The sequence below is a fragment of the Triticum aestivum genome, chromosome 2A (assembly GCF_018294505.1).
Source record: "Triticum aestivum cultivar Chinese Spring chromosome 2A, IWGSC CS RefSeq v2.1, whole genome shotgun sequence".
Lineage (NCBI taxonomy): Eukaryota > Viridiplantae > Streptophyta > Magnoliopsida > Poales > Poaceae > Triticum > Triticum aestivum.
This window is the reverse complement of record NC_057797.1, coordinates 362174052-362185660: the sequence shown is the minus strand read 5'-3', so window position 1 is coordinate 362185660 and position 11609 is coordinate 362174052. Positions and strand designations below refer to the sequence as shown.

The 11609-nt window shown below is 42.5% G+C and overlaps 1 long non-coding RNA gene across 1 annotated transcript; it reads left to right on the top strand.

The window, feature by feature from the left end:
- The first annotated feature begins 8518 nt into the window (after positions 1–8518).
- Positions 8519–10740, top strand: LOC123185279 (uncharacterized). The gene is made up of 5 exons (XR_006493286.1): positions 8519–9584; positions 9685–9727; positions 9841–9886; positions 10261–10325; positions 10436–10740. It is a non-coding gene; the product is annotated as an uncharacterized lncRNA (long non-coding RNA).
- The last annotated feature ends 869 nt before the right edge of the window (positions 10741–11609 follow it).

Below are 11609 nucleotides of genomic sequence, written 5' to 3'. Positions count from 1 at the left end.
GGCATCCATCAGTGTCCTCGGACAGATGCCGGTGTAAATTTGAGGGCCAGCGCTGGAGATGCCCTAACTATCATGCTATAATTGCCAATAGTGCTCCATTATTTCTCAGGGAACAATTATCCCTCCATCAAAATCAGATCCGCCGTGTTTCGCACTCCTCCCACATAAGAGTGTAGACTCTTGCTTACATAAAATGGAGCAAGTGGACGACACTGTAGCACGTCATATCACTCAAACTAGCCCGCCTAACACGCGGGAAAGCACCACCCTCGTCATTTTGTTCTGGATTTCTATGATCGATCGCACGAAAATGTTACGCTTTGCAAGTTCAAAAGGAAAAGACGGCACACTTAAGACTCGTACGCGTCACACCCCCGACAGTCCTACTCACACGCCGCTCAGCAGAGGGGACACACGTTGTCTCACATTTTCATTGACATGTGGGACTACAATTGAATAAACCATCGATAGCCGAAATCTAATCGCTTGGCGGGCGTCAGCTAAGAAGAGAGAGATAGGGGAGGTAGAAGAGATCGCCTGCCCACCACGCAAGGACTCTTAGAAATATATATGGTGATAATGTGAGGTGGGCCATGCGGGAGTCCGGACCGCTTCCAAGCCCGCTTCTGACCGCCTTGGCCCACCAGAACCCCCCACCCCACCACCTCCCCCCCCCCCCGCGCTCCCCCCTCAGGGCATTAGTAGTGTGTTAAAAGAAACGTAATGTATAGCTATGACATGCAGCCTCTAAGGTGGAGCCCATATGTAACATAAAATATTTACTCTCTCCAACCATCTCAGGCCAAATCTGAACAAATATATGTGCTACATGGATTGTAAGTAGGGTCCAGGGAATTATTTTAGTGCAAAGAAATGGCTTAGAGGCAGCCTCTTGTGTTAGAGGCGACGCTAGAGAATTTTCCCTAGAGGGTGTATAGCGACAACCTCTAAGGGCTTAGAGGCAGGTCTAAAGGCAGCAGAATGATACATTGTGGATGCTCTCAGACGCCAGCTGCCCGCATTCATAGCAAGTAGTACCATGGTTGATAACTATACCATGGTTGATAAGATAGTCTTATCATAAGTCTTGCATGTAATTTAGAGATGAACAAAAAAAATGTGTACAATGGATCATCTCTTAACCTTATCTTCAATAACTAGTTATTCCTAAAAACATGGTGAGACATATTGAACTAATAGATCATCTCTTGTCTTCTCTTAAATAAGAGAAGACACGCCTTTTCTTATGATTTCTCTTTCCTCCACCTCATCATTTATCCTATGTGGCATCCCTACAATAGAACCATTGTACATGCCCTAATCCCGCTTATGTGGAGAGAGAGGCATTGACAAAGTCAAGGAGTGGGATCTGCAGGAGCCCATCTCTACACGTGCTCCTAGGTATAAAAAACTAATTCTATAAAAAAGGGGCATAAAAACAATTGTCTAAAAAGAAAGGTAAAAAACATTTAAGAGGAAAAAGATAGAGAGAAAGTGAGAAAAAGTTGTAACCTTATAGCCAACCTTATAGTCAACAATATGGTAGTATTACATGAGGAAGGAGGGAGTGGTGCACATGCCAAGTTCACTGGGCTGCCGTGTTTCACACTCCTCCGTCATAACAGTGGAGACAATAGCTTTCATAAAAAAATAAACAATGAATACTCGTTGCTCATGCACTATATCAGAAAGAATACTTTCATTCGCTGACATGTGGGACGTTGACCATCCTGGTCCACCTGCCATGCACAAAATTATACTGGTCCACCCCGGTCGTAGCGCAGGCCCAACCTTTCCCACTGTAAGCTGGCCGGACGAAGGAACCATCATTACTTTGTTGAATTCTGCTTCTTCAAAAAAACTTAATGTACCCGCAGTACTGGTACCACACGCGAAGACTGGACGACACTGTACCATGTCATATCAATGAAACCCACTTGGCCAAACTAGCCCGCCTAGGATTTGTACTCCCTCCGTTTCATTCCTCCTTTGGTTCATAGGATAGACATTTTATTGGAATAGAAAAATCATAGGAAGTGAGATGACATGAATCTCAATTCCTGTAGAGGAAGAGATGTCATTTGGTGCATAGGATAGGAATTTTTCAATTGAATCTAGGCTAATTTCCCCCCCTCCAAAATGTGAAGGATTGGTTCCTATCCTACATAGGAATAGGAATCCATTCCTACAAACCAAAGGGCTTCAAAGGAATTTTTCCTTTGCAAATCCTATCCTATAGAATTCCTATAAAATTCCTACAAACCAAAGGAGGCCGAATGTATCCGTGTCGACTATTATCTGATCGATCTCTAAGCCTACATTTTAGGAGCTTGAGCTATTGGCCGATCGACGACGGATCAGTATAAGCGTACCACGAGCTCATCAGCCCCAACATTTCTCTTTGGTGAGTGTTTTGCAAGTACTATAGCTCTCAGAGTAGCTAGCTTACTAACACCAAGAATCATCAAACAAGCCCTACTGATATGATAAACAGTTCAAACTTACATCTAAGCATGCCACATATTACATTAAAAACTAGTGAGGATACATCTGTTTCCACAACTCGGAGAGGGTTCGCATGATTCACTATCAAACAAAAGTAGCAAGTAGCACCCACACAAGACAGTGCACTAGCCCTAAGATGGTTTGATAACACGCATCATTCTGGTAATTAAACACAATGCAAACTACCCTGAAGGATTATCCCGACCAACTATTTCTCACTACAAGAAATATGTCAACTAGTGACCTTCTGTCAGTGACCCTGGAAGAATTGGTCATAGATCTATGACCATTTCAGACCAATTGGTCAAAAGTTGTTCGGGGGGCTCCAAACCCTAAACTATAACGACCATTTTGGTGAGAAAGGTCGTAATTTCCTTACACGAAATGGTCATAAAGCAGATAGCACTGGTCTGTTGCCTTATTTCTAGCTGATCATGACCAATATAGATGGTCATAACCTTGTAAATTGTGGTGGGTTGCTATGACTAGGCGCCACCTCATCAGTTTTGCCTATGTGTCATGTCCATGTGGCAGTTTTTGCCCTAGGTTGTGAAGCAACCTATATTTCTGTCATTCCCAAAATTCCCAAACAAATCTCATAAATTCTTTGTGTCATATCTTCGTCAAATATGTAAAAAACCTTCCTTGCCTAGTACAAAAATAATTCAACAATATTCATTTTCCTATTCTGTTCAGAACAACAATTTGTGAAGGAAGTGTTATTTATATATTCTTTATTGCCCTCGTAATTTTTGGGCACTTTTTCCTATCTAAATCATTACCGCATGACAAAATTCAGCTCCATTTGCCTAGCAAATCTTCCTCGGCAAATTTCCAAAGTTTTTGTCCACCTAGAAGCATTGTGAAGGAAGTACCTTTTTTATATATCGAAATGACATGAAATTTATACAGTTCCTTCATATGCCCAAATTATCACCCTGCTCCAAATTTCAGCTCAGTCAAATCATCTATGTGAGCCCAGGTTCAATTTATATTTTATGGCCAAATTGGCACGTTGCAAAGCAAGTGTTATCTAGGCCCCTCCTATTACCCTCAAACTTTTTGGGCACTCTTTCATACCCAAATCATTGTCACATGTTAATATTCAGCTCAATTTACCTAGTAAATCTTTCTCAGGAAATTCCCAAAGTTTCTACCTCGGGAGAAGCTTTGTGAAGTAAGTACTAGCTAGGCTTACCCAAATGATCGGAAAATTTACCAGCACATGACCATGCCTATGTAACTTACCTACACCAATTTTGAGATCATTTCATTCATCCAATCTCTCTCACTAGTTTTCCCAAGTTTCTCTCCATAGAAGAGCATTGTGAAGGAAGTACTACTTTGGCATGTCCAAATGGTATCAGTTTTCTATAATGCTTTCCTATGCCCAAATAACCATCCTCCACCAAATTTCAGCTCAATCCATTCATTATTTTGAGCCCAGCTTCAACATTCATATTTTTGTCCAGCGTGGTACTTTGCAAAGCAAGTACCACCTAGGATCCTCATTTTGAGAGAAAAATTTGTGAAGACATTCTCCTTAGTAGATGATCACCCTCAGCCAAAACTCACGCCCATTGGCCATGTGCATTTCCCGTACCGCTAATCAAACACTTGGCTGCTAATTCATCTTTGAGCATAGGTCAGTCTCCTCGTGAGATTCTTCTGTTGTAATTTTCTTCCTAGCACCTACCTGGGGAGTGCCCAACCCACTAGACATACCTAGGCCTCCCAGAACGCATGTCAACGCCAAGGTCACGCGGTGACCACGCGGCGGGCATGCGAGTTTACGCGCTTTGGAGTTGGGGCCCTGGGCCACATCCAAACCTCGACGTATCGCCACCAAACCATTTATTTATGATTAAATAGATACTCATGTAACTAGAAATGATTTTTGGAAAAAATAAAGAGCAAACAATAAGGTAGATGCAGTTCAAAATTGACCCGCTTCCTACTGAATCGGCAGAAATTTGTCTTTTTCACAAGTGGTGGATCAAAACTTTTGACACCAAACCATTTTGTCAATTATGCATTAAATATGGCCTAATATTTTATAAAAATGATTTGGTCCAATTTTGCAACAAATATATGGTAGGTCCTTCACAGAAAGAACTCAATTCGGGCACTCAGAAAATGGAAAATGAATTTTCCGTGCAAAGAAAATAAAAAGTCCCTTAGGCAAAATTGTTTGGAATTCCAATATGCACCCTTGTGCACAATATGAGATCATTTGAACAAACTATGCCATGCATGTGGCCATAAGATTGATCATTTGGCTTGAAAGCCATGAATCTTCACGCATGATAGCTCATTTCTAAGAACACTTTTTTAAAATAATTGCCGTATTACAAGTTTATTATTTTTCCTGGTAACTTTGCCACATATAATGACACAATGCGAAGGTTTTCCAGTTTTTTGATTTTTTTTGAATTTTTTATGTCTGTTTCAAAATGCGGTCAAAACAGCGGGAATGACCGTTCCTAGCTAGTGGTTGAATCTTGGATTTTTTTTGATGTTTCTCTGATTAAATAGATACTTATGTAACTATAAATGTTTTTTGGAAAAAATAAAGAGCAAACAATAAGGTAGATGCAGTTCAAAATTGACCCACTTCCTACTGAATCGACATAAATTTGTCTTTTTCACAAGTGGTGGATCAAAACTTTTGACACCAAACCATTTTGTCAATTATGCATTAAATATGGCCTAATATTTTATAAAAATGATTTGGTCCAATTTTGCAACAAATATATGGTAGGTCCTTCACAAAAAACCTCATTTCGGGCACTCGAAAAATGAATTTTCCGTGCAAAAAAAATGAAAACTCCCTTTGGCAACATTGTTTGGAATTACAATATGCACCCTTGTGCACAATATGATATCATTTGAACAAACTATGCCATGAATGTGGCCATAAGATTGATTATTTGGCTTGAAAGCCATGAATCTTCACACATGATCGCTCATTTCTGAGAACACTTTTTTAAAATAATTACCATATTACAAGTTTATTATTTTTTCTGGAAACTTTGTCACATATAATGACACAATGCGGAGGTTTTCCAATTTTTTGATTTTTTTTGAATTTTTATGCCCATTTCAAAATGCGGTCAAAACGCTGGGATGACCGTTCCTAGCTAGCGGTTGAATCTTATATTTTTTTGGTGTTTCTCTGATTAAATAGATACTTATGTACCTAGAAATGATTTTTGGAAAAAATAAAAAGCAAAATACGAGGTAGCTACAATTCAAATTTGACCCGCTTCCAGCTGAATCGACGGGAATTTGTCTTTTTCACGAGAGGTGGATCAAAACTTTTGACACCCAACCATTTTGTCAATTGTGCATTATATATGGCCTAGTATTTTATAAAATTGATTTGGTCCAATTTTACGACAAATATATGGTAGATCCTTCACAAAAAAACTCATTTTGAGCATTAAAAATAAAAAAAATGTTTTTTTGTGCAAATGAAATAAAAACTCCCTGTGTCAATGTTGTTTGCCAATCTAAGATATAAACTTGTGCAAAATATGACATCATTTGAACAAATATTTGCTAAGTCTTTCATGAAAAAACCCATTTTGAGCATTAAAAAATGGAATGAAAAATTTGTGTGTAATCAATCATGACCAATTTAAAAGGTCAAAAGGTCTTCAAATTGTTTGATGCGTTCTGATTGGTTCATAGGCATATCACGCGGATCATGCATCCACCGCCGTAGGATGCTTCTGAATCGAATGCCAGCCCTCTCCCCCTCCTCTCTCACCCAAACCCTAACTCATATCCCCTCCTCTCCCCCGATCCACTTTCCCCCTCTCGTCCCACAGCCGCCACCCCCAACCCTCTCGCTCCCCCTCTGTCTCAATCTCTCGATCCCCAACCACCCAGCCGCCGCCGCCGTCCTCCGTCCTCTCCCCCAACCCCGGCCGCCGGTGATCCCTCCCCTCCCCTTCTCTCCCACGGCCGCGGTTAAATCCTCGCTCATGACATAGACCTAGCCGCATGGCACGGCCATGGCCATGGCGGCGGCCAGATCCACCCATCCCTCATCCCCTCGCCGCCGCCACCTCCTCCCCGTCCTGCAGCGGCGCGTCCCGCCACCACCTCCTTCCTCGACTGGTTCTCCTCCCGTCCGTGTTCCCTTCCCCACCCCGTCTCGCCTGCTACTTCTCCCACCCCGATTCACCCAACCAAACCAGAGCAGACCGCAACACTCCACTACTCCTTCTCCCATCCCGATTCCTCCCCAATTCCAGCCGCCGCCGCGCCGCTCGTCAAACTCCTCTCCCCCAGCCCCACTGCCGCCGGCGGGTGACCCCGTCTCCCCAAGCCCCTCCGGCGACCCTTCCCCGTGGGCGCCCCAAACCCTAGCCTCTCGCGGACGGGGCGACAAAGATGGCCAGGGATCCTTCTTCCATGCGTGTTCCAGCGAAGACTGCGCCAGATCCCTTCCCTCGTAGTACATGGGGGATCTCGCCGCTGCCGCCGCGGTGGCCCTTGACGATGGCGAGGTAGGAGGTGGCCAGGTACGCCCTCCTCCTTTCCCCGTTCTGAATCTCCTCCATAACCCGCTGCATCTCCTCCCATCTCATGTGCCACTGCTTGCTTTGCTTTCTTCCTTCCATGGGCAGATGCAGATCTCATCTCTTCTTGTTCTGCACGGGCCAGACCACGACCACGGCAAGCGGAAGGATGCACGACGGGCTGGATGACAAGGTGGAGATCCTGGACACACGGAGGGGCTACCAAACTGGTGCTGCAGCAAGAACGACTCCGCAGCCCATACAGGAGGTGGACTGCATACTGGAACTGCCTCACATTGGATGACAAATTTGGTAACCTACAGCTTAAGGGCTTGGCTTGCGTAATGTGCTGTCTCTTGGTCATCCTTGCATCTACTACGTGTTTGCTGGAATGTACCTTAGACAGCACGCTTACTGTTGTCTTTTCATTGTTTAAGGTCCCCGTGCCATCCATGGAGGAGTTTTAGGAAGCCTACTCGACCTCTCTCCTTGCCGTGACCCAACCATAAAGTACCTTTCTTAACGTGATTTGCCTGCGCAGATTTTTAGTCTGTTTACACCTGAACATAACACTCTGTTTAATAAACCAAACACATAGTTTACTTGCAGCACCATACTGTGTGATGATGAATGATTCTAGATTTTCAGTCTTCTTGCACTGGAACATAACACCGTGTGTTTTATAGCGCCACTTTGTATCACATGACTATGCATTGTTTTCGTATTAAAAGTTTGAATGTCATATTACTCGAATGCAGAAATTGACCCAAGGTATCAGTTGAAGTCACGTTATCATCATCAGTCTGTTGAACATAACTTACAGGGGTTTTGGTCCAGTTGGTGACTTGCTTAGCTTGCTGCAGAACCCGTAGAATATCTACTTTATGCTTTCGATGTATCATTCTTTGAAAACTCAGCTCCTACTATTCACCTTGTAGATTTTTTATTCTGCAACATATTTGGTTTTGTCATAAAATGATTGGATTATTCTGAAGAAGTATAGTGTAACCTTCCAATGTGAGAAAATGGTCTTGCGGTCTTAATTTAGTCTGATTAAAAAATAGGTCGTGCTCACAAGCAGTATATATGCACTTGCTCGGTTGATTGTTAGCAGTTTAGCTATACACAAGCTGACTGACATTGCACAATAAAATGTAGTAGATTTGCAGCCCACTAGCACAAACTGACTGATAGCAATCCTCTCTCTCGTATAGAAGTACATGCTATCTAATGTGAGCAAAATCATTGCGTAAATACAGGTACAACATATGACTAATTTACACAGTATACTAAAATTGGACCCCATGCATTCAGTTTCAGAACTTGAAACTAACCTGACTAGTAGCTTCTCTGTCTTCCAGTTTACAACTTCCAGGATATCAATCATTCATTCTCAAGTTGCTACCCGACAACTACAGGATGCCTTGTTCTGGAATTTTCATGTTCTTTTTATGTGTATATGCCTTCCTCTTCGATTTCAAGCTTGTGATTGAGGTTAATTGATGGTGGTGCTTGCGCGATGCAGATGTTGGGGATGGCGGAGAAGGAGATGGAGTACCGGGTCGAGCTTTGAACCTTTATTGTGTTGAATTCTTACTAGACACAGAACAAAATTCGGCTCACATGTTTCTTTATGCTCTGAATGTTCAACAGTTTTGAACCTTTAAGCTACTGTTTTGACATTAAGTGGATTACATGAATCAGTTTGATACTATTTTGGTGTTGCTTTAGCTTTAAACTAGTCTCCCTTTCTCATGGTCACTTGTATTTGCCGATTGTAAGGATTTTCTCCATGGAAAGAAAATATCAGTAGATTTCAAATTCTAAACTGATGCACTATGAACAAAAACTTATTCCCCGTTGTGGTGGGATTATTGCACTATTTGCTTGCTGCTGTACCATGGTATCTATAGGTTATTAGTATTGTTGATCCCGACCATGAGCTTGAATGGTATAGTATTAGAAGAGCATCAATTTAATTTGTAGCAGTGAGGTCACTGATTTTTGTTCTTTCATGCCATGGTACGATTATGATTGGAATGGTATCCACTTAACATGTTAGAATGTACTGATTGTTTGTGCCGATTCCTGGTCTATATCAAGGGTATAAGTTTATTACTTTCTATCTAGGTTTGTTAGCTATGGATGATTTCAGTGATGTTCTTCTAAATTTGAAAGATAAATGGCATGTTCCTTGCTATCACCTATGAGTAGGTGTGATATTGTGTTAAGAGTCGTTTGTTTTGTAAGTTTTCATCACATGAGATGTTCCTTAGATGGAAACGAGTGTTATCAAAGAAATGGTTTTAGGTAAACCAGCACCTCTCATCAGTCTTTCTTACTCAGTGTTATCATCTGCTTGGTTTTAGGTGATGGACTCATTTCCCGCGGTGGTTTTGCTTGCGTTTTCCTGATGTTGTTTCATGTCGGGTTCTGATTCGCTTTGCTGCTATTATTTCTGTGGCGATGCAGACTTGTGGTGACGAAGAGCAAGGCCGAGAAGGACTCCAACAAGCCCAAGCGCCCTCTGAGAGCCGTCTCAGTCCTCATGTGAGCCCCGAATTTGATTTGTTATTGTGGTTTGATTCGTGTTGTTTCTATGGCATGGTGACGTGTCCTAACTAGGCTCGTTTTGGTTCTGTTTTCGCAGGGACAGCTTCAGGAAGGACTCCAACTTCAAGCATGTCCCCATGGTAAGCATCTCAGTTCCCTTTGCTCCCACTCCTGTCTCCTTGTTCTTATTCAAACTGGTGCTGTGATAGTTTTCCTTTCAAATCCTGTGTCCTGATTTGTGTTCAAATCGCAGGTTGGCAAGGGCGGTGGTGAGAAGTGGAAGTATCTTGAGTGATGTTGTAAGTTACTCGCTCCCCCATCCCCTCTCTGTTACTGCTCTATTCGGTGTAGTTGCACCGTGTCATTTGGGTATTGTTTAACCCAGTTGGTCAGTGATATTTAGAATTTAGTCGCTATGTAATTGTCCATCTACTTCCTATTCTCAATGGTTGTTCAAATTTATGGTTTGCTGTGTTCAAATGTCTGTTGCCTTGTAGCCTTGTTAGAACCTGTATAGTCTGTGCTCATCGATTCAAACTGCTGCTCGAATTTGTTTCCAAATCCGCCATGCCATTTCGCATGATTTATTCAACATTCTTCTTCTGTTAATACTTATCCTAGAATATATCGCATTGCACCACATTAACATCTCCTTTGTTTGAATGAATTGCAGGAGAATGCTCCCTAATTGCCAAGGCCAAGTACACCAAGAAGATGGACACCTACAACAACCCACTGGTATAACATTCACGTCAAACACCTTCATCAGAATCGTAGCCATGTGATATTAACACAACATTATGGTATTGATCCATGCTCTTTCGTGCCTATCCCTGTTTTCGTTTCAGGAAGGAGAGGCGTCTGACGACTCTGACAAGTCCCAGTTTGAGGTGAGCGACGCAAAGCAGCAGGAGGGGGAGGGGGTCTCTGAAATGTCACCGCTTTCGCTCATTGCTAGTGTCACCGATTGATGATGGATAGTTGCCGTTAGTTTAGCTCCTTAGTAGTATCTCCTAGTCTTTCAGGCGGCTGCTGCTGCTGGTAGCTATAGTCTGTTCACCGATTGATGATGGATTGTTGAATGTACTTACTCTTGTACCCGTGGCTGTTTAAGGAATACTTTTGTGTTGAAAGAAATAAAATGGTCTTGATACATGCTTGTTTGAAATCCTTGTATCTCACTGTCGCTGGAACAATGCTCGTCAAGTTTGTGAATGTTTGCAATGGAGGCCCAAAATTGAAATGGACTACAAAAAGTTTGAGGCCCAAAAAAATAAATGAATCGTATAAGGCCGCGTCCTATAAAATAAAAAGGCTGAATTCTTGGGCTCGGCCCATGTAGTGCACAAATTGCTTGAAAATATATATAATAAATGGGCTCGACCCACAAAGACGGCTGAACTGGACCGTGTTGAATCTTGTTAGTGACCTTTCCAATTGGTCGTAGTGTTGAATCTTGTTAGTGACCTTTCCAATTGGTCGTAATTTTGCCACGTCAGATTGCCACGTCAGATCCGACGTGGCCTGGGCAGACAGCGAGTGACCAAAACAAAAGGCCATGGGTTCAACGACCTTCTGTTTTGGTCGTAAACGTCTACGACATTCTCAGAGAGAAGGTCGTTAATTTCAGTTTACGACTGCCAACTTTTGACCTTCTGTTTTTGGTCACAAAAAGGTCATAAATGAAAAACAATGACCTTTCAGTGACTGAGGGAGTCCTGGATTAGGGGGTGTCCGGATAGCCAGACTATACCTTCGGCCGGACTCCTGGACTATGAAGATACAAGATTGAAGATTTGTCACGTGTCCGGAAGGGACTTTCCTTGGCGTGGAAGGCAAGCTTGGCGATACGGATATGTAGATCTCCTACCATTGTAACCGACTCTATGTAACCCTAGCCCTCTCCGGTGTCTATATAAACTGGAGGGTTTTAGTCCATAGCAACAACAATCATACCATAGGCTAGCTTCTAAGGTTTAGCCTCTTTGATCTCGTGGTAGATCTACTCTTGTACTGCACATA